The sequence below is a fragment of the Lemur catta genome, chromosome 12 (assembly GCF_020740605.2).
Source record: "Lemur catta isolate mLemCat1 chromosome 12, mLemCat1.pri, whole genome shotgun sequence".
NCBI classification, from domain to species: Eukaryota; Metazoa; Chordata; class Mammalia; order Primates; family Lemuridae; genus Lemur; species Lemur catta.
The window spans coordinates 31,287,242-31,310,900 of record NC_059139.1 but is presented as its reverse complement, the minus strand read 5'-3'; positions in this window follow the sequence as shown (position 1 = coordinate 31,310,900).

Here is a 23,659-nt window from a genome sequence, read left to right as displayed (position 1 = left end):
AATCAAATGATTCTGAAACGAACGGTGAAAAGTGCGGATCCTGATTCAGTCTTTAGACTGAAACACATCCGCACTATTCACCTCTCCCACAAAGGCGCACTTCTCATTTCTGGCGCTAGTCCAAGAAACCGGGGACTGACAGAGGCCCTGCACTTGCCACCCCAGAAAAATATCTCATCTCCAAAGAAGGGCTCCTATCCTAACGGTTGAAAAGGCTCCCGTTCTGGAAACAGTGGTGACAGGATGGTGAAATAATACTGAAAACAATCCTATCTTCCAAGGCTCCGGTGCCAGGTATGGGAAATACCAAGTTACCTGGGCCTCAGCAGAGGTTTCTCTGCGAAAAGCGTCATAGGCCTCAGGATGCAGAGACCGACCTCATGACTATTACGGTGCAAAACGCTATGGAAATGGCAAATAATTACCAACATACTGGTGATTTCAAAATTGTCAGGATGAAATCTGAAGCACGATCCACGCTTTTCCCATCTCACGCAAATATGCACTTACCAACTCTAGAGGTAAACAAATCAAAGGCAGGGCTGAAAGAAGCCCCGCACTTACACCCCACCTAGAAATCTAAACTATCAGGCAGCATTTTTATGCTAATTCGAGAAAACTGCTCCGGTTCTGAAAATCATGGTGAAACCACAGTGGAAGAATACTTAAAAGAACACTTTCTTTGGAGTCTCTAGGACCAACTATTGGAAATGCGAAGTTTACTGGGCCTATGGCTGCTTTCGTCTGTGAAAACGCTCGTATGCTTAAGGATGCAGAGACCAACCTTATGACAATTACGGTGAATAGTGGTACGCAAAAATACCAAATCGTTCTCCACCTAGCGGTTCTTTCAAAAGTCGTGCCACACACATCCTGGAAAGATCGAGTTACTTTGGCCTAGCCTTCGATTGGTCTGGAGAAGGAATCGCGTTTCCTAGCTGAAGAATCAAATGATTCTGAAAGAACGGTGAAAAGTGCGGATCCTGTTTCAGTCTTTAGACTGAAACAGGATCCGCACTATTCACCTCTCCCACAAAGGGGCACTTCTCATGTCTGGCGCTAGTCCAACAAACCAGGGAGTGACGGAGGCCCTGCACTTGCCACCCCACAAAAATATCTCATCTCCAAAGAAGGATTCCTAAGCTAATGGTTGAAAAGGGCTCCCGTTCTTGAAACAGTGGTGAAAGGATGGTGAAATAATGCTGAAAACAATCCTATCCTCCCAGGCTCCGGTGCCAGGTATGGGAAATACCAGGTTACCTTGGCCTCAGCAAAGTTTTCTCTGCGAAAAGTGTCATAGGCTTCAGGATGCAGAGACCGACCTCATGACTATTACGGTTCAAAAGGCTATGGAAATGGCAAAAAATTACCAACTTACTGTTGATTTCAAAAGGGACAGGAGGAAATCTGAAGCACGATCCACACTTTTCCCTTCTCACGCAAATATGCACTTACCAACTCTGGAGGTAAACCAATCAAAGGCAGGGCTGACAGATGCCCCGCAGTTACACCCCACCCAGAAATCTCAACTACCAGGCAGGATTCTTATGCTAATGCGAGAACCCTGCTCGCGTTCTGAAAATCATGGTGAACCAACAGTGGAATCATACTTAAAAGAACACTTTCTTTGTAGTCACTAGGACCAACTATTGGTAATGCCAAGTTTACTGGGCCTAGGCCTGCTTTCGTCTGTGGAAACACTCGTATGCTTAAGGATGCAGAGACCAACCTTATGACAATTAGGGTGAAAAGTGCTGCGGAAAAATACCAAATAGTTCTCCACCTAGCGGTTCTTTCAAAAGTCGTGCCACACACCACTTGGAAAGATTGAGTTACTTTGGCCTAGCCTTCGATTGGTCTGGAGAAGGAATCGACATTCCTAGCTGATGAATCTAATGATTCTGAAAGGAACGGTGAAAAGTGCAGATCCTGTTTCAGGCTTTAGACTGAAACAGGATCCGCACTATTCACCTCTCCCACAAAGGCGCACTTCTCATGTCTGGCGCTAGTCCAACAAACCCAGGACTGACAGAGGCCCTGCACTTGCCACCCCAGAAAAATATCTCATCTCCAAAGAAGGATTCCTACGCTAACGGTTCAAAAGGGCTCCCGTTCTTGAAACAGTGGTGAAGGGATGGTGAAATAATACTGAATACAATCCTATCTTCCAAGGCTCCGGTGCCAGGTATGGGAAATACAAAGTTATCTGGGCCTCAGCAGAGGTTTCTCTGCGAAAAGCATCATAGGCTTCAAGATGCAGAGACCGACCTCATGACTATTACGGTGCAAAACGCTATGGAAATGGCAAATAATTACCAACATACTGGTGATTTCAAAAGGGTCAGGAGGAAATCTGAAGCACGATCCACACTTTTCCCATCTCACGCAAATATGCACTTACCAACTCTGGAGGTAAAAAAATCAAAGGCAGGGCTGACAGAAGCCCCGCACTTACACCCCACCCAGAAATCTAAACTACCAGGCAGCATTCTTATGCTAATGCGAGAAAACTGCTCGGGTTCTGAAAATCATGGTGAAACCACAGGGGAATAATACTTAGAAGAACACTTTCTTTGTAGTCTCTAGGACCAAGTATTGGAAATGCCAAGTTTACTGGGCCTCATCCTGCTTTCGTCTGTGAAAACGCTGGTATGCTTAAGGATGCAGAGACCAACCTTATGACAATTACGCTGAAAAGTGCTACGGAAAAATACCAAATAGTTCTCCACCTAGCGGTTCTTTCAAAAGTCGTGCCACACACCTCTTGGAAAGATTGAGTTACTTTGGCCTAGCCTTCGATTGGTCTGGAGAAGGAATCGACATTCCTAGCTGATGAATCTAATGATTCTGAAAGGAACGGTGAAAAGTGCGGATCCTGACTGAAACAGGATCCGCACTATTCACCTCTCCCACAAAGGCGCACTTCTCATGTCTGGCGCTAGTCCAACAAACCCAGGACTGACAGAGGCCCTGCACTTGCCACCCCAGAAAAATATCCCATCTCCAAAGAAGGATTCTTACGCTAACGATTGAAAAGGGCTCCCGTTCTTTAAATAGTGGTGAAAGGATGGTGAAATAATATGAATACAATCCTATCTTCCAAGGCTCGGGTGCCAGGTATGGGAAATACCAAGTTACCTGGGCCTCAGCAGAGGTTTCTCTGCAAAAAGCGTCATAGGTTTCAGGATCCAGAGACCGCCCTCATCACTATTACGGTTCAAAACACTAAGGAAATGGAAAATAATTACCAACATACTGGTGATTTCAAAAGGGTCAGGAGGAAATATGAAGCACGATCCACACTTTTCCCAGCTCAGGCAAATATGCACTTACCAACTCTGGAGGTAAACAAATCAAAGGCAGGGCTGACAGAAGCCCCGCACTTACACCCCACCCAGAAATCTAAACTACCAAGCAGGATTCTTATGCCAATGCGAGAAAACTGCTCCGGTTCTGAAAATCATGGTGAAACCACAGTGGAAGAGTACTTAGAAGAACACTTTCTTTGCAGTCTCTAGGACCAACTATTGGAAATGCCAAGTTTACTGGGCCTAGGCCTGCTTTCGTCTGTGAAAACGCTCATATGCTTAAGGATGCTGAGACCAGCCTTATGACAATAACGTTGAAAAGTGCTACGGAAAAATACCAAATAGTTCTCCACCTAGCGGTTCTTTCAAAAGTTGTGCCATACACCTCTTGGAAAGATCGAGTTACTTTGGCCTAGCCGTCGATTGGTCTGGAGAAGGAATCGCGGTTCCTAGCTGATGAATCAAATGATTCTGAAACGAACGGTGAAAAGTGCGGATCCTGATTCAGTCTTTAGACTGAAACACATCCGCACTATTCACCTCTCCCACAAAGGCGCACTTCTCATTTCTGGCGCTAGTCCAAGAAACCGGGGACTGACAGAGGCCCTGCACTTGCCACCCCAGAAAAATATCTCATCTCCAAAGAAGGGCTCCTATCCTAACGGTTGAAAAGGCTCCCGTTCTGGAAACAGTGGTGACAGGATGGTGAAATAATACTGAAAACAATCCTATCTTCCGAGGCTCCGGTGCCAGGTATGGGAAATACCAAGTTACCTGGGCCTCAGCAGAGGTTTCTCTGCGAAAAGCGTCATAGGCCTCAGGATGCAGAGACCGACCTCATGACTATTACGGTGCAAAACGCTGTGGAAATGGCAAATAATTACCAACATACTGGTGATTTCAAAATTGTCAGGATGAAATCTGAAGCACGATCCACGCTTTTCCCATCTCACGCAAATATGCACTTACCAACTCTAGAGGTAAACAAATCAAAGGCAGGGCTGACAGAAGCCCCGCACTTACACCCCACCTAGAAATCTAAACTATCAGGCAGCATTTTTATGCTAATTCGAGAAAACTGCTCCGGTTCTGAAAATCATGGTGAAACCACAGTGGAAGAATACTTAAAAGAACACTTTCTTTGGAGTCTCTAGGACCAACTATTGGAAATGCGAAGTTTACTGGGCCTATGGCTGCTTTCGTCTGTGAAAACGCTCGTATGCTTAAGGATGCAGAGACCAACCTTATGACAATTACGGTGAATAGTGGTACGCAAAAATACCAAATAGTTCTCCACCTAGCGGTTCTTTCAAAAGTCGTGCCACACACATCCTGGAAAGATCGAGTTACTTTGGCCTAGCCTTCGATTGGTCTGGAGAAGGAATCGCGTTTCCTAGCTGAAGAATCAAATGATTCTGAAAGAACGGTGAAAAGTGCGGATCCTGTTTCAGTCTTTAGACTGAAACAGGATCCGCACTATTCACCTCTCCCACAAAGGGGCACTTCTCATGTCTGGCGCTAGTCCAACAAACCAGGGAGTGACGGAGGCCCTGCACTTGCCACCCCACAAAAACATCTCATCTCCAAAGAAGGATTCCTAAGCTAATGGTTGAAAAGGGCTCCCGTTCTTGAAACAGTGGTGAAAGGATGGTGAAATAATGCTGAAAACAATCCTATCCTCCCAGGCTCCGGTGCCAGGTATGGGAAATACCAGGTTACCTTGGCCTCAGCAAAGTTTTCTCTGCGAAAAGTGTCATAGGCTTCAGGATGCAGAGACCGACCTCATGACTATTACGGTTCAAAAGGCTATGGAAATGGCAAAAAATTACCAACTTACTGTTGATTTCAAAAGGGACAGGAGGAAATCTGAAGCACGATCCACACTTTTCCCTTCTCACGCAAATATGCACTTACCAACTCTGGAGGTAAACCAATCAAAGGCAGGGCTGACAGATGCCCCGCAGTTACACCCCACCCAGAAATCTCAACTACCAGGCAGGATTCTTATGCTAATGCGAGAACCCTGCTCGCGTTCTGAAAATCATGGTGAACCAACAGTGGAATCATACTTAAAAGAACACTTTCTTTGTAGTCACTAGGACCAACTATTGGTAATGCCAAGTTTACTGGGCCTAGGCCTGCTTTCGTCTGTGGAAACACTCGTATGCTTAAGGATGCAGAGACCAACCTTATGACAATTAGGGTGAAAAGTGCTGCGGAAAAATACCAAATAGTTCTCCACCTAGCGGTTCTTTCAAAAGTCGTGCCACACACCACTTGGAAAGATTGAGTTACTTTGGCCTAGCCTTCGATTGGTCTGGAGAAGGAATCGACATTCCTAGCTGATGAATCTAATGATTCTGAAAGGAACGGTGAAAAGTGCAGATCCTGTTTCAGGCTTTAGACTGAAACAGGATCCGCACTATTCACCTCTCCCACAAAGGCGCACTTCTCATGTCTGGCGCTAGTCCAACAAACCCAGGACTGACAGAGGCCCTGCACTTGCCACCCCAGAAAAATATCTCATCTCCAAAGAAGGATTCCTACGCTAACGGTTCAAAAGGGCTCCCGTTCTTGAAACAGTGGTGAAGGGATGGTGAAATAATACTGAATACAATCCTATCTTCCAAGGCTCCGGTGCCAGGTATGGGAAATACAAAGTTATCTGGGCCTCAGCAGAGGTTTCTCTGCGAAAAGCATCATAGGCTTCAAGATGCAGAGACCGACCTCATGACTATTACGGTGCAAAACGCTATGGAAATGGCAAATAATTACCAACATACTGGTGATTTCAAAAGGGTCAGGAGGAAATCTGAAGCACGATCCACACTTTTCCCATCTCACGCAAATATGCACTTACCAACTCTGGAGGTAAAAAAATCAAAGGCAGGGCTGACAGAAGCCCCGCACTTACACCCCACCCAGAAATCTAAACTACCAGGCAGCATTCTTATGCTAATGCGAGAAAACTGCTCGGGTTCTGAAAATCATGGTGAAACCACAGGGGAATAATACTTAGAAGAACACTTTCTTTGTAGTCTCTAGGACCAAGTATTGGAAATGCCAAGTTTACTGGGCCTCATCCTGCTTTCGTCTGTGAAAACGCTGGTATGCTTAAGGATGCAGAGACCAACCTTATGACAATTACGCTGAAAAGTGCTACGGAAAAATACCAAATAGTTCTCCACCTAGCGGTTCTTTCAAAAGTCGTGCCACACACCTCTTGGAAAGATTGAGTTACTTTGGCCTAGCCTTCGATTGGTCTGGAGAAGGAATCGACATTCCTAGCTGATGAATCTAATGATTCTGAAAGGAACGGTGAAAAGTGCGGATCCTGACTGAAACAGGATCCCCACTATTCACCTCTCCCACAAAGGCGCACTTCTCATGTCTGGCGCTAGTCCAACAAACCCAGGACTGACAGAGGCCCTGCACTTGCCACCCCAGAAAAATATCCCATCTCCAAAGAAGGATTCTTACGCTAACGATTGAAAAGGGCTCCCGTTCTTTAAATAGTGGTGAAAGGATGGTGAAATAATATGAATACAATCCTATCTTCCAAGGCTCGGGTGCCAGGTATGGGAAATACCAAGTTACCTGGGCCTCAGCAGAGGTTTCTCTGCAAAAAGCGTCATAGGTTTCAGGATCCAGAGACCGCCCTCATCACTATTACGGTTCAAAACACTAAGGAAATGGAAAATAATTACCAACATACTGGTGATTTCAAAAGGGTCAGGAGGAAATATGAAGCACGATCCACACTTTTCCCAGCTCAGGCAAATATGCACTTACCAACTCTGGAGGTAAACAAATCAAAGGCAGGGCTGACAGAAGCCCCGCACTTACACCCCACCCAGAAATCTAAACTACCAAGCAGGATTCTTATGCCAATGCGAGAAAACTGCTCCGGTTCTGAAAATCATGGTGAAACCACAGTGGAAGAGTACTTAGAAGAACACTTTCTTTGCAGTCTCTAGGACCAACTATTGGAAATGCCAAGTTTACTGGGCCTAGGCCTGCTTTCGTCTGTGAAAACGCTCATATGCTTAAGGATGCTGAGACCAGCCTTATGACAATAACGTTGAAAAGTGCTACGGAAAAATACCAAATAGTTCTCCACCTAGCGGTTCTTTCAAAAGTTGTGCCATACACCTCTTGGAAAGATCGAGTTACTTTGGCCTAGCCGTCGATTGGTCTGGAGAAGGAATCGCGGTTCCTAGCTGATGAATCAAATGATTCTGAAACGAACGGTGAAAAGTGCGGATCCTGATTCAGTCTTTAGACTGAAACACATCCGCACTATTCACCTCTCCCACAAAGGCGCACTTCTCATTTCTGGCGCTAGTCCAAGAAACCGGGGACTGACAGAGGCCCTGCACTTGCCACCCCAGAAAAATATCTCATCTCCAAAGAAGGGCTCCTATCCTAACGGTTGAAAAGGCTCCCGTTCTGGAAACAGTGGTGACAGGATGGTGAAATAATACTGAAAACAATCCTATCTTCCGAGGCTCCGGTGCCAGGTATGGGAAATACCAAGTTACCTGGGCCTCAGCAGAGGTTTCTCTGCGAAAAGCGTCATAGGCCTCAGGATGCAGAGACCGACCTCATGACTATTACGGTGCAAAACGCTATGGAAATGGCAAATAATTACCAACATACTGGTGATTTCAAAATTGTCAGGATGAAATCTGAAGCACGATCCACGCTTTTCCCATCTCACGCAAATATGCACTTACCAACTCTAGAGGTAAACAAATCAAAGGCAGGGCTGACAGAAGCCCCGCACTTACACCCCACCTAGAAATCTAAACTATCAGGCAGCATTTTTATGCTAATTCGAGAAAACTGCTCCGGTTCTGAAAATCATGGTGAAACCACAGTGGAAGAATACTTAAAAGAACACTTTCTTTGGAGTCTCTAGGACCAACTATTGGAAATGCGAAGTTTACTGGGCCTATGGCTGCTTTCGTCTGTGAAAACGCTCGTATGCTTAAGGATGCAGAGACCAACCTTATGACAATTACGGTGAATAGTGGTACGCAAAAATACCAAATAGTTCTCCACCTAGCGGTTCTTTCAAAAGTCGTGCCACACACATCCTGGAAAGATCGAGTTACTTTGGCCTAGCCTTCGATTGGTCTGGAGAAGGAATCGCGTTTCCTAGCTGAAGAATCAAATGATTCTGAAAGAACGGTGAAAAGTGCGGATCCTGTTTCAGTCTTTAGACTGAAACAGGATCCGCACTATTCACCTCTCCCACAAAGGGGCACTTCTCATGTCTGGCGCTAGTCCAACAAACCAGGGAGTGACGGAGGCCCTGCACTTGCCACCCCACAAAAATATCTCATCTCCAAAGAAGGATTCCTAAGCTAATGGTTGAAAAGGGCTCCCGTTCTTGAAACAGTGGTGAAAGGATGGTGAAATAATGCTGAAAACAATCCTATCCTCCCAGGCTCCTGTGCCAGGTATGGGAAATACCAGGTTACCTTGGCCTCAGCAAAGTTTTCTCTGCGAAAAGTGTCATAGGCTTCAGGATGCAGAGACCGACCTCATGACTATTACGGTTCAAAAGGCTATGGAAATGGCAAAAAATTACCAACTTACTGTTGATTTCAAAAGGGACAGGAGGAAATCTGAAGCACGATCCACACTTTTCCCTTCTCACGCAAATATGCACTTACCAACTCTGGAGGTAAACCAATCAAAGGCAGGGCTGACAGATGCCCCGCAGTTACACCCCACCCAGAAATCTCAACTACCAGGCAGGATTCTTATGCTAATGCGAGAACCCTGCTCGCCTTCTGAAAATCATGGTGAACCAACAGTGGAATCATACTTAAAAGAACACTTTCTTTGTAGTCACTAGGACCAACTATTGGAAATGCCAAGTTTACTGGGCCTAGGCCTGCTTTCGTCTGTGGAAACACTCGTATGCTTAAGGATGCAGAGACCAACCTTATGACAATTAGGGTGAAAAGTGCTGCGGAAAAATACCAAATAGTTCTCCACCTAGCGGTTCTTTCAAAAGTCGTGCCACACACCTCTTGGAAAGATTGAGTTACTTTGGCCTAGCCTTCGATTGGTCTGGAGAAGGAATCGACATTCCTAGCTGATGAATCTAATGATTCTGAAAGGAACGGTGAAAAGTGCAGATCCTGTTTCAGGCTTTAGACTGAAACAGGATCCCCACTATTCACCTCTCCCACAAAGGCGCACTTCTCATGTCTGGCGCTAGTCCAACAAACCCAGGACTGACAGAGGCCCTGCACTTGCCACCCCAGAAAAATATCTCATCTCCAAAGAAGGATTCCTACGCTAACGGTTCAAAAGGGCTCCCGTTCTTGAAACAGTGGTGAAGGGATGGTGAAATAATACTGAATACAATCCTATCTTCCAAGGCTCCGGTGCCAGGTATGGGAAATACAAAGTTATCTGGGCCTCAGCAGAGGTTTCTCTGCGAAAAGCGTCATAGGCTTCAAGATGCAGAGACCGACCTCATGACTATTACGGTGCAAAACGCTATGGAAATGGCAAATAATTACCAACATACTGGTGATTTCAAAAGGGTCAGGATGAAATCTGAAGCACGATCCACTTTTCCCATCTCACGCAAATATGCACTTACCAACTCTGGAGGTAAAAAAATCAAAGGCAGGGCTGACAGAAGCCCCGCACTTACACCCCACCCAGAAATCTAAACTACCAGGCAGCATTCTTATGCTAATGCGAGAAAACTGCTCGGGTTCTGAAAATCATGGTGAAACCACAGGGGAATAATACTTAGAAGAACACTTTCTTTGTAGTCTCTAGGACCAAGTATTGGAAATGCCAAGTTTACTGGGCCTCATCCTGCTTTCGTCTGTGAAAACGCTGGTATGCTTAAGGATGCAGAGACCAACCTTATGACAATTACGCTGAAAAGTGCTACGGAAAAATACCAAATAGTTCTCCACCTAGCGGTTCTTTCAAAAGTCGTGCCACACACCTCTTGGAAAGATTGAGTTACTTTGGCCTAGCCTTCGATTGGTCTGGAGAAGGAATCGACATTCCTAGCTGATGAATCTAATGATTCTGAAAGGAACGGTGAAAAGTGCGGATCCTGACTGAAACAGGATCCGCACTATTCACCTCTCCCACAAAGGCGCACTTCTCATGTCTGGCGCTAGTCCAACAAACCCAGGACTGACAGAGGCCCTGCACTTGCCACCCCAGAAAAATATCCCATCTCCAAAGAAGGATTCTTACGCTAACGATTGAAAAGGGCTCCCGTTCTTTAAATAGTGGTGAAAGGATGGTGAAATAATATGAATACAATCCTATCTTCCAAGGCTCGGGTGCCAGGTATGGGAAATACCAAGTTACCTGGGCCTCAGCAGAGGTTTCTCTGCAAAAAGCGTCATAGGTTTCAGGATCCAGAGACCGCCCTCATCACTATTACGGTTCAAAACACTAAGGAAATGGAAAATAATTACCAACATACTGGTGATTTCAAAAGGGTCAGGAGGAAATATTAAGCACGATCCACACTTTTCCCATCTCAGGCAAATATGCACTTACCAACTCTGGAGGTAAACAAATCAAAGGCAGGGCTGACAGAAGCCCCGCACTTACACCCCACCCAGAAATCTAAACTACCAAGCAGGATTCTTATGCCAATGCGAGAAAACTGCTCCGGTTCTGAAAATCATGGTGAAACCACAGTGGAAGAGTACTTAGAAGAACACTTTCTTTGCAGTCTCTAGGACCAACTATTGGAAATGCCAAGTTTACTGGGCCTAGGCCTGCTTTCGTCTGTGAAAACGCTCATATGCTTAAGGATGCTGAGACCAGCCTTATGACAATAACGTTGAAAAGTGCTACGGAAAAATACCAAATAGTTCTCCACCTAGCGGTTCTTTCAAAAGTTGTGCCATACACCTCTTGGAAAGATCGAGTTACTTTGGCCTAGCCGTCGATTGGTCTGGAGAAGGAATCGCGGTTCCTAGCTGATGAATCAAATGATTCTGAAACGAACGGTGAAAAGTGCGGATCCTGATTCAGTCTTTAGACTGAAACACATCCGCACTATTCACCTCTCCCACAAAGGCGCACTTCTCATTTCTGGCGCTAGTCCAAGAAACCGGGGACTGACAGAGGCCCTGCACTTGCCACCCCAGAAAAATATCTCATCTCCAAAGAAGGGCTCCTATCCTAACGGTTGAAAAGGCTCCCGTTCTGGAAACAGTGGTGACAGGATGGTGAAATAATACTGAAAACAATCCTATCTTCCGAGGCTCCGGTGCCAGGTATGGGAAATACCAAGTTACCTGGGCCTCAGCAGAGGTTTCTCTGCGAAAAGCGTCATAGGCCTCAGGATGCAGAGACCGACCTCATGACTATTACGGTGCAAAACGCTATGGAAATGGCAAATAATTACCAACATACTGGTGATTTCAAAATTGTCAGGATGAAATCTGAAGCACGATCCACGCTTTTCCCATCTCACGCAAATATGCACTTACCAACTCTAGAGGTAAACAAATCAAAGGCAGGGCTGACAGAAGCCCCGCACTTACACCCCACCTAGAAATCTAAACTATCAGGCAGCATTTTTATGCTAATTCGAGAAAACTGCTCCGGTTCTGAAAATCATGGTGAAACCACAGTGGAAGAATACTTAAAAGAACACTTTCTTTGGAGTCTCTAGGACCAACTATTGGAAATGCGAAGTTTACTGGGCCTATGGCTGCTTTCGTCTGTGAAAACGCTCGTATGCTTAAGGATGCAGAGACCAACCTTATGACAATTACGGTGAATAGTGGTACGCAAAAATACCAAATCGTTCTCCACCTAGCGGTTCTTTCAAAAGTCGTGCCACACACATCCTGGAAAGATCGAGTTACTTTGGCCTAGCCTTCGATTGGTCTGGAGAAGGAATCGCGTTTCCTAGCTGAAGAATCAAATGATTCTGAAAGAACGGTGAAAAGTGCGGATCCTGTTTCAGTCTTTAGACTGAAACAGGATCCGCACTATTCACCTCTCCCACAAAGGGGCACTTCTCATGTCTGGCGCTAGTCCAACAAACCAGGGAGTGACGGAGGCCCTGCACTTGCCACCCCACAAAAATATCTCATCTCCAAAGAAGGATTCCTAAGCTAATGGTTGAAAAGGGCTCCCGTTCTTGAAACAGTGGTGAAAGGATGGTGAAATAATGCTGAAAACAATCCTATCCTCCCAGGCTCCTGTGCCAGGTATGGGAAATACCAGGTTACCTTGGCCTCAGCAAAGTTTTCTCTGCGAAAAGTGTCATAGGCTTCAGGATGCAGAGACCGACCTCATGACTATTACGGTTCAAAAGGCTATGGAAATGGCAAAAAATTACCAACTTACTGTTGATTTCAAAAGGGACAGGAGGAAATCTGAAGCACGATCCACACTTTTCCCTTCTCACGCAAATATGCACTTACCAACTCTGGAGGTAAACCAATCAAAGGCAGGGCTGACAGATGCCCCGCAGTTACACCCCACCCAGAAATCTCAACTACCAGGCAGGATTCTTATGCTAATGCGAGAACCCTGCTCGCCTTCTGAAAATCATGGTGAACCAACAGTGGAATCATACTTAAAAGAACACTTTCTTTGTAGTCACTAGGACCAACTATTGGAAATGCCAAGTTTACTGGGCCTAGGCCTGCTTTCGTCTGTGGAAACACTCGTATGCTTAAGGATGCAGAGACCAACCTTATGACAATTAGGGTGAAAAGTGCTGCGGAAAAATACCAAATAGTTCTCCACCTAGCGGTTCTTTCAAAAGTCGTGCCACACACCTCTTGGAAAGATTGAGTTACTTTGGCCTAGCCTTCGATTGGTCTGGAGAAGGAATCGACATTCCTAGCTGATGAATCTAATGATTCTGAAAGGAACGGTGAAAAGTGCAGATCCTGTTTCAGGCTTTAGACTGAAACAGGATCCCCACTATTCACCTCTCCCACAAAGGCGCACTTCTCATGTCTGGCGCTAGTCCAACAAACCCAGGACTGACAGAGGCCCTGCACTTGCCACCCCAGAAAAATATCTCATCTCCAAAGAAGGATTCCTACGCTAACGGTTCAAAAGGGCTCCCGTTCTTGAAACAGTGGTGAAGGGATGGTGAAATAATACTGAATACAATCCTATCTTCCAAGGCTCCGGTGCCAGGTATGGGAAATACAAAGTTATCTGGGCCTCAGCAGAGGTTTCTCTGCGAAAAGCATCATAGGCTTCAAGATGCAGAGACCGACCTCATGACTATTACGGTGCAAAACGCTATGGAAATGGCAAATAATTACCAACATACTGGTGATTTCAAAAGGGTCAGGATGAAATCTGAAGCACGATCCACTTTTCCCATCTCACGCAAATATGCACTTACCAACTCTGGAGGTAAAAAAATCAAAGGCAGGGCTGACAGAAGCCCCGCACTTACACCCCACCCAGAAATCTAAACTACCAGGCAGCATTCTTATGCTAATGCGAGAAAACTGCTCGGGTTCTGAAAATCATGGTGAAACCACAGGGGAATAATACTTAGAAGAACACTTTCTTTGTAGTCTCTAGGACCAAGTATTGGAAATGCCAAGTTTACTGGGCCTCATCCTGCTTTCGTCTGTGAAAACGCTGGTATGCTTAAGGATGCAGAGACCAACCTTATGACAATTACGCTGAAAATTGCTACGGAAAAATACCAAATAGTTCTCCACCTAGCGGTTCTTTCAAAAGTCGTGCCACACACATCTTGGAAAGATTGAGTTACTTTGGCCTAGCCTTCGATTGGTCTGGAGAAGGAATCGACATTCCTAGCTGATGAATCTAATGATTCTGAAAGGAACGGTGAAAAGTGCGGATCCTGACTGAAACAGGATCCGCACTATTCACCTCTCCCACAAAGGCGCACTTCTCATGTCTGGCGCTAGTCCAACAAACCCAGGACTGACAGAGGCCCTGCACTTGCCACCCCAGAAAAATATCCCATCTCCAAAGAAGGATTCTTACGCTAACGATTGAAAAGGGCTCCCGTTCTTTAAATAGTGGTGAAAGGATGGTGAAATAATATGAATACAATCCTATCTTCCAAGGCTCGGGTGCCAGGTATGGGAAATACCAAGTTACCTGGGCCTCAGCAGAGGTTTCTCTGCAAAAAGCGTCATAGGTTTCAGGATCCAGAGACCGCCCTCATCACTATTACGGTTCAAAACACTAAGGAAATGGAAAATAATTACCAACATACTGGTGATTTCAAAAGGGTCAGGAGGAAATATGAAGCACGATCCACACTTTTCCCATCTCAGGCAAATATGCACTTACCAACTCTGGAGGTAAACAAACCAAAGGCAGGGCTGACAGAAGCCCCGCACTTACACCCCACCCAGAAATCTAAACTACCAAGCAGGATTCTTATGCCAATGCGAGAAAACTGCTCCGGTTCTGAAAATCATGGTGAAACCACAGTGGAAGAGTACTTAGAAGAACACTTTCTTTGCAGTCTCTGGGACCAACTATTGGAAATGCCAAGTTTACTGGGCCTAGGCCTGCTTTCGTCTGTGAAAACGCTCATATGCTTAAGGATGCTGAGACCAGCCTTATGACAATAACGTTGAAAAGTGCTACGGAAAAATACCAAATAGTTCTCCACCTAGCGGTTCTTTCAAAAGTTGTGCCATGCACCTCTTGGAAAGATCGAGTTACTTTGGCCTAGCCGTCGATTGGTTTGGAGAAGGAATCGCGGTTCCTAGCTGATGAATCAAATGATTCTGAAACGAACGGTGAAAAGTGCGGATCCTGATTCAGTCTTTAGACTGAAAAACATCCGCACTATTCACCTCTCCCACAAAGGCGCAGTTCTCATTTCTGGCGCTAGTCCAAGAAACCGGGGACTGACAGAGGCCCTGCACTTGCCACCCCAGAAAAATATCTCATCTCCAAAGAAGGGCTCCTATCCTAACGGTTGAAAAGGCTCCCGTTCTGGAAACAGTGGTGAAAGGATGGTGAAATAATACTGAAAACAATCCTATCTTCCAAGGCTCCGGTGCCAGGTATGGGAAATACCAAGTTACCTGGGCCTCAGCAGAGGTTTCTCTGCGAAAAGCGTCATAGGCCTCAGGATGCAGAGACCGACCTCATGACTATTACGGTGCAAAACGCTATGGAAATGGCAAATAATTACCAACATACTGGTGATTTCAAAATTGTCAGGATGAAATCTGAAGCACGATCCACGCTTTTCCCATCTCACGCAAATATGCACTTACCAACTCTAGAGGTAAACAAATCAAAGGCAGGGCTGACAGAAGTCCCGCACTTACACCCCACCTAGAAATCTAAACTATCAGGCAGCATTTTTATGCTAATTCGAGAAAACTGCTCCGGTTCTGAAAATCATGGTGAAACCACAGTGGAAGAATACTTAAAAGAACACTTTCTTTGGAGTCTCTAGGACCAACTATTGGAAATGCGAAGTTTACTGGGCCTATGGCTGCTTTCGTCTGTGAAAACGCTCGTATGCTTAAGGATGCAGAGACCAACCTTATGACAATTACGGTGAATAGTGGTACGCAAAAATACCAAATAGTTCTCCACCTAGCGGTTCTTTCAAAAGTCGTGCCACACACATCCTGGAAAGATCGAGTTACTTTGGCCTAGCCTTCGATTGGTCTGGAGAAGGAATCGCGTTTCCTAGCTGAAGAATCAAATGATTCTGAAAGAACGGTGAAAAGTGCGGATCCTGTTTCAGTCTTTAGACTGAAACAGGATCCGCACTATTCACCTCTCCCACAAAGGGGCACTTCTCATGTCTGGCGCTAGTCCAACAAACCAGGGAGTGACGGAGGCCCTGCACTTGCCACCCCACAAAAATATCTCATCTCCAAAGAAGGATTCCTAAGCTAATGGTTGAAAAGGGCTCCCGTTCTTGAAACAGTGGTGAAAGGATGGTGAAATAATGCTGAAAACAATCCTATCCTCCCAGGCTCCTGTGCCAGGTATGGGAAATACCAGGTTACCTTGGCCTCAGCAAAGTTTTCTCTGCGAAAAGTGTCATAGGCTTCAGGATGCAGAGACCGACCTCATGACTATTACGGTTCAAAAGGCTATGGAAATGGCAAAAAATTACCAACTTACTGTTGATTTCAAAAGGGACAGGAGGAAATCTGAAGCACGATCCACACTTTTCCCTTCTCACGCAAATATGCACTTACCAACTCTGGAGGTAAACCAATCAAAGGCAGGGCTGACAGATGCCCCGCAGTTACACCCCACCCAGAAATCTCAACTACCAGGCAGGATTCTTATGCTAATGCGAGAACCCTGCTCGCCTTCTGAAAATCATGGTGAACCAACAGTGGAATCATACTTAAAAGAACACTTTCTTTGTAGTCACTAGGACCAACTATTGGAAATGCCAAGTTTACTGGGCCTAGGCCTGCTTTCGTCTGTGGAAACACTCGTATGCTTAAGGAGCAGAGACCAACCTTATGACAATTAGGGTGAAAAGTGCTGCGGAAAAATACCAAATAGTTCTCCACCTAGCGGTTCTTTCAAAAGTCGTGCCACACACCTCTTGGAAAGATTGAGTTACTTTGGCCTAGCCTTCGATTGGTCTGGAGAAGGAATCGACATTCCTAGCTGATGAATCTAATGATTCTGAAAGGAACGGTGAAAAGTGCAGATCCTGTTTCAGGCTTTAGACTGAAACAGGATCCCCACTATTCACCTCTCCCACAAAGGCGCACTTCTCATGTCTGGCGCTAGTCCAACAAACCCAGGACTGACAGAGGCCCTGCACTTGCCACCCCAGAAAAATATCTCATCTCCAAAGAAGGATTCCTACGCTAACGGTTCAAAAGGGCTCCCGTTCTTGAAACAGTGGTGAAGGGATGGTGAAATAATACTGAATACAATCCTATCTTCCAAGGCTCCGGTGCCAGGTATGGGAAATACAAAGTTATCTGGGCCTCAGCAGAGGTTTCTCTGCGAAAAGCATCATAGGCTTCAAGATGCAGAGACCGACCTCATGACTATTACGGTGCAAAACGCTATGGAAATGGCAAATAATTACCAACATACTGGTGATTTCAAAAGGGTCAGGATGAAATCTGAAGCACGATCCACTTTTCCCATCTCACGCAAATATGCACTTACCAACTCTGGAGGTAAAAAAATCAAAGGCAGGGCTGACAGAAGCCCCGCACTTACACCCCACCCAGAAATCTAAACTACCAGGCAGCATTCTTATGCTAATGCGAGAAAACTGCTCGGGTTCTGAAAATCATGGTGAAACCACAGGGGAATAATACTTAGAAGAACACTTTCTTTGTAGTCTCTAGGACCAAGTATTGGAAATGCCAAGTTTACTGGGCCTCATCCTGCTTTCGTCTGTGAAAACGCTGGTATGCTTAAGGATGCAGAGACCAACCTTATGACAATTACGCTGAAAAGTGCTACGGAAAAATACCAAATAGTTCTCCACCTAGCGGTTCTTTCAAAAGTCGTGCCACACACATCTTGGAAAGATTGAGTTACTTTGGCCTAGCCTTCGATTGGTCTGGAGAAGGAATCGACATTCCTAGCTGATGAATCTAATGATTCTGAAAGGAACGGTGAAAAGTGCGGATCCTGACTGAAACAGGATCCGCACTATTCACCTCTCCCACAAAGGCGCACTTCTCATGTCTGGCGCTAGTCCAACAAACCCAGGACTGACAGAGGCCCTGCACTTGCCACCCCAGAAAAATATCCCATCTCCAAAGAAGGATTCTTACGCTAACGATTGAAAAGGGCTCCCGTTCTTTAAATAGTGGTGAAAGGATGGTGAAATAATATGAATACAATCCTATCTTCCAAGGCTCGGGTGCCAGGTATGGGAAATACCAAGTTACCTGGGCCTCAGCAGAGGTTTCTCTGCAAAAAGCGTCATAGGTTTCAGGATCCAGAGACCGCCCTCATCACTATTACGGTTCAAAACACTAAGGAAATGGAAAATAATTACCAACATACTGGTGATTTCAAAAGGGTCAGGAGGAAATATGAAGCACGATCCACACTTTTCCCAGCTCAGGCAAATATGCACTTACCAACTCTGGAGGTAAACAAACCAAAGGCAGGGCTGACAGAAGCCCCGCACTTACACCCCACCCAGAAATCTAAACTACCAAGCAGGATTCTTATGCCAATGCGAGAAAACTGCTCCGGTTCTGAAAATCATGGTGAAACCACAGTGGAAGAGTACTTAGAAGAACACTTTCTTTGCAGTCTCTGGGACCAACTATTGGAAATGCCAAGTTTACTGGGCCTAGGCCTGCTTTCGTCTGTGAAAACGCTCATATGCTTAAGGATGCTGAGACCAGCCTTATGACAATAACGTTGAAAAGTGCTACGGAAAAATACCAAATAGTTCTCCACCTAGCGGTTCTTTCAAAAGTTGTGCCATGCACCTCTTGGAAAGATCGAGTTACTTTGGCCTAGCCGTCGATTGGTTTGGAGAAGGAATCGCGGTTCCTAGCTGATGAATCAAATGATTCTGAAACGAACGGTGAAAAGTGCGGATCCTGATTCAGTCTTTAGACTGAAAAACATCCGCACTATTCACCTCTCCCACAAAGGCGCAGTTCTCATTTCTGGCGCTAGTCCAAGAAACCGGGGACTGACAGAGGCCCTGCACTTGCCACCCCAGAAAAATATCTCATCTCCAAAGAAGGGCTCCTATCCTAACGGTTGAAAAGGCTCCCGTTCTGGAAACAGTGGTGAAAGGATGGTGAAATAATACTGAAAACAATCCTATCTTCCAAGGCTCCGGTGCCAGGTATGGGAAATACCAAGTTACCTGGGCCTCAGCAGAGGTTTCTCTGCGAAAAGCGTCATAGGCCTCAGGATGCAGAGACCGACCTCATGACTATTACGGTGCAAAATGCTATGGAAATGGCAAATAATTACCAACATACTGGTGATTTCAAAATTGTCAGGATGAAATCTGAAGCACGATCCACGCTTTTCCCATCTCACGCAAATATGCACTTACCAACTCTAGAGGTAAACAAATCAAAGGCAGGGCTGACAGAAGTCCCGCACTTACACCCCACCTAGAAATCTAAACTATCAGGCAGCATTTTTATGCTAATTCGAGAAAACTGCTCCGGTTCTGAAAATCATGGTGAAACCACAGTGGAAGAATACTTAAAAGAACACTTTCTTTGGAGTCTCTAGGACCAACTATTGGAAATGCAAAGTTTACTGGGCCTATGCCTGCTTTCGTCTGTGAAAACGCTCGTATGCTTAAGGATGCAGAGACCAACCTTATGACAATTACGGTGAATAGTGGTACGCAAAAATACCAAATAGTTCTCCACCTAGCGGTTCTTTCAAAAGTCGTGCCACACACATCCTGGAAAGATCGAGTTACTTTGGCCTAGCCTTCGATTGGTCTGGAGAAGGAATCGCGTTTCCTAGCTGAAGAATCAAATGATTCTGAAAGAACGGTGAAAAGTGCGGATCCTGTTTCAGTCTTTAGACTGAAACAGGATCCGCACTATTCACCTCTCCCACAAAGGGGCACTTCTCATGTCTGGCGCTAGTCCAACAAACCAGGGAGTGACGGAGGCCCTGCACTTGCCACCCCACAAAAATATCTCATCTCCAAAGAAGGATTCCTAAGCTAATGGTTGAAAAGGGCTCCCGTTCTTGAAACAGTGGTGAAAGGATGGTGAAATAATGCTGAAAACAATCCTATCCTCCCAGGCTCCTGTGCCAGGTATGGGAAATACCAGGTTACCTTGGCCTCAGCAAAGTTTTCTCTGCGAAAAGTGTCATAGGCTTCAGGATGCAGAGACCGACCTCATGACTATTACGGTTCAAAAGGCTATGGAAATGGCAAAAAATTACCAACTTACTGTTGATTTCAAAAGGGACAGGAGGAAATCTGAAGCACGATCCACACTTTTCCCTTCTCACGCAAATATGCACTTACCAACTCTGGAGGTAAACCAATCAAAGGCAGGGCTGACAGATGCCCCGCAGTTACACCCCACCCAGAAATCTCAACTACCAGGCAGGATTCTTATGCTAATGCGAGAACCCTGCTCGCCTTCTGAAAATCATGGTGAACCAACAGTGGAATCATACTTAAAAGAACACTTTCTTTGTAGTCACTAGGACCAACTATTGGAAATGCCAAGTTTACTGGGCCTAGGCCTGCTTTCGTCTGTGGAAACACTCGTATGCTTAAGGATGCAGAGACCAACCTTATGACAATTAGGGTGAAAAGTGCTGCGGAAAAATACCAAATAGTTCTCCACCTAGCGGTTCTTTCAAAAGTCGTGCCACACACCTCTTGGAAAGATTGAGTTACTTTGGCCTAGCCTTCGATTGGTCTGGAGAAGGAATCGACATTCCTAGCTGATGAATCTAATGATTCTGAAAGGAACGGTGAAAAGTGCAGATCCTGTTTCAGGCTTTAGACTGAAACAGGATCCCCACTATTCACCTCTCCCACAAAGGCGCACTTCTCATGTCTGGCGCTAGTCCAACAAACCCAGGACTGACAGAGGCCCTGCACTTGCCACCCCAGAAAAATATCTCATCTCCAAAGAAGGATTCCTACGCTAACGGTTCAAAAGGGCTCCCGTTCTTGAAACAGTGGTGAAGGGATGGTGAAATAATACTGAATACAATCCTATCTTCCAAGGCTCCGGTGCCAGGTATGGGAAATACAAAGTTATCTGGGCCTCAGCAGAGGTTTCTCTGCGAAAAGCATCATAGGCTTCAAGATGCAGAGACCGACCTCATGACTATTACGGTGCAAAACGCTATGGAAATGGCAAATAATTACCAACATACTGGTGATTTCAAAAGGGTCAGGATGAAATCTGAAGCACGATCCACTTTTCCCATCTCACGCAAATATGCACTTACCAACTCTGGAGGTAAAAAAAACAAAGGCAGGGCTGACAGAAGCCCCGCACTTACACCCCACCCAGAAATCTAAACTACCAGGCAGCATTCTTATGCTAATGCGAGAAAACTGCTCGGGTTCTGAAAATCATGGTGAAACCACAGGGGAATAATACTTAGAAGAACACTTTCTTTGTAGTCTCTAGGACCAAGTATTGGAAATGCCAAGTTTACTGGGCCTCATCCTGCTTTCGTCTGTGAAAACGCTGGTATGCTTAAGGATGCAGAGACCAACCTTATGACAATTACGCTGAAAACTGCTACGGAAAAATACCAAATAGTTCTCCACCTAGCGGTTCTTTCAAAAGTCGTGCCACACACATCTTGGAAAGATTGAGTTACTTTGGCCTAGCCTTCGATTGGTCTGGAGAAGGAATCGACATTCCTAGCTGATGAATCTAATGATTCTGAAAGGAACGGTGAAAAGTGCGGATCCTGACTGAAACAGGATCCGCACTATTCACCTCTCCCACAAAGGCGCACTTCTCATGTCTGGCGCTAGTCCAACAAACCCAGGACTGACAGAGGCCCTGCACTTGCCACCCCAGAAAAATATCCCATCTCCAAAGAAGGATTCTTACGCTAACGATTGAAAAGGGCTCCCGTTCTTTAAATAGTGGTGAAAGGATGGTGAAATAATATGAATACAATCCTATCTTCCAAGGCTCGGGTGCCAGGTATGGGAAATACCAAGTTACCTGGGCCTCAGCAGAGGTTTCTCTGCAAAAAGCGTCATAGGTTTCAGGATCCAGAGACCGCCCTCATCACTATTACGGTTCAAAACACTAAGGAAATGGAAAATAATTACCAACATACTGGTGATTTCAAAAGGGTCAGGAGGAAATATGAAGCACGATCCACACTTTTCCCATCTCAGGCAAATATGCACTTACCAACTCTGGAGGTAAACAAACCAAAGGCAGGGCTGACAGAAGCCCCGCACTTACACCCCACCCAGAAATCTAAACTACCAAGCAGGATTCTTATGCCAATGCGAGAAAACTGCTCCGGTTCTGAAAATCATGGTGAAACCACAGTGGAAGAGTACTTAGAAGAACACTTTCTTTGCAGTCTCTGGGACCAACTATTGGAAATGCCAAGTTTACTGGGCCTAGGCCTGCTTTCGTCTGTGAAAACGCTCATATGCTTAAGGATGCTGAGACCAGCCTTATGACAATAACGTTGAAAAGTGCTACGGAAAAATACCAAATAGTTCTCCACCTAGCGGTTCTTTCAAAAGTTGTGCCATGCACCTCTTGGAAAGATCGAGTTACTTTGGCCTAGCCGTCGATTGGTTTGGAGAAGGAATCGCGGTTCCTAGCTGATGAATCAAATGATTCTGAAACGAACGGTGAAAAGTGCGGATCCTGATTCAGTCTTTAGACTGAAAAACATCCGCACTATTCACCTCTCCCACAAAGGCGCAGTTCTCATTTCTGGCGCTAGTCCAAGAAACCGGGGACTGACAGAGGCCCTGCACTTGCCACCCCAGAAAAATATCTCATCTCCAAAGAAGGGCTCCTATCCTAACGGTTGAAAAGGCTCCCGTTCTGGAAACAGTGGTGAAAGGATGGTGAAATAATACTGAAAACAATCCTATCTTCCAAGGCTCCGGTGCCAGGTATGGGAAATACCAAGTTACCTGGGCCTCAGCAGAGGTTTCTCTGCGAAAAGCGTCATAGGCCTCAGGATGCAGAGACCGACCTCATGACTATTACGGTGCAAAACGCTATGGAAATGGCAAATAATTACCAACATACTGGTGATTTCAAAATTGTCAGGATGAAATCTGAAGCACGATCCACGCTTTTCCCATCTCACGCAAATATGCACTTACCAACTCTAGAGGTAAACAAATCAAAGGCAGGGCTGACAGAAGTCCCGCACTTACACCCCACCTAGAAATCTAAACTATCAGGCAGCATTTTTATGCTAATTCGAGAAAACTGCTCCGGTTCTGAAAATCATGGTGAAACCACAGTGGAAGAATACTTAAAAGAACACTTTCTTTGGAGTCTCTAGGACCAACTATTGGAAATGCAAAGTTTACTGGGCCTATGCCTGCTTTCGTCTGTGAAAACGCTCGTATGCTTAAGGATGCAGAGACCAACCTTATGACAATTACGGTGAATAGTGGTACGCAAAAATACCAAATAGTTCTCCACCTAGCGGTTCTTTCAAAAGTCGTGCCACACACATCCTGGAAAGATCGAGTTACTTTGGCCTAGCCTTCGATTGGTCTGGAGAAGGAATCGCGTTTCCTAGCTGAAGAATCAAATGATTCTGAAAGAACGGTGAAAAGTGCGGATCCTGTTTCAGTCTTTAGACTGAAACAGGATCCGCACTATTCACCTCTCCCACAAAGGGGCACTTCTCATGTCTGGCGCTAGTCC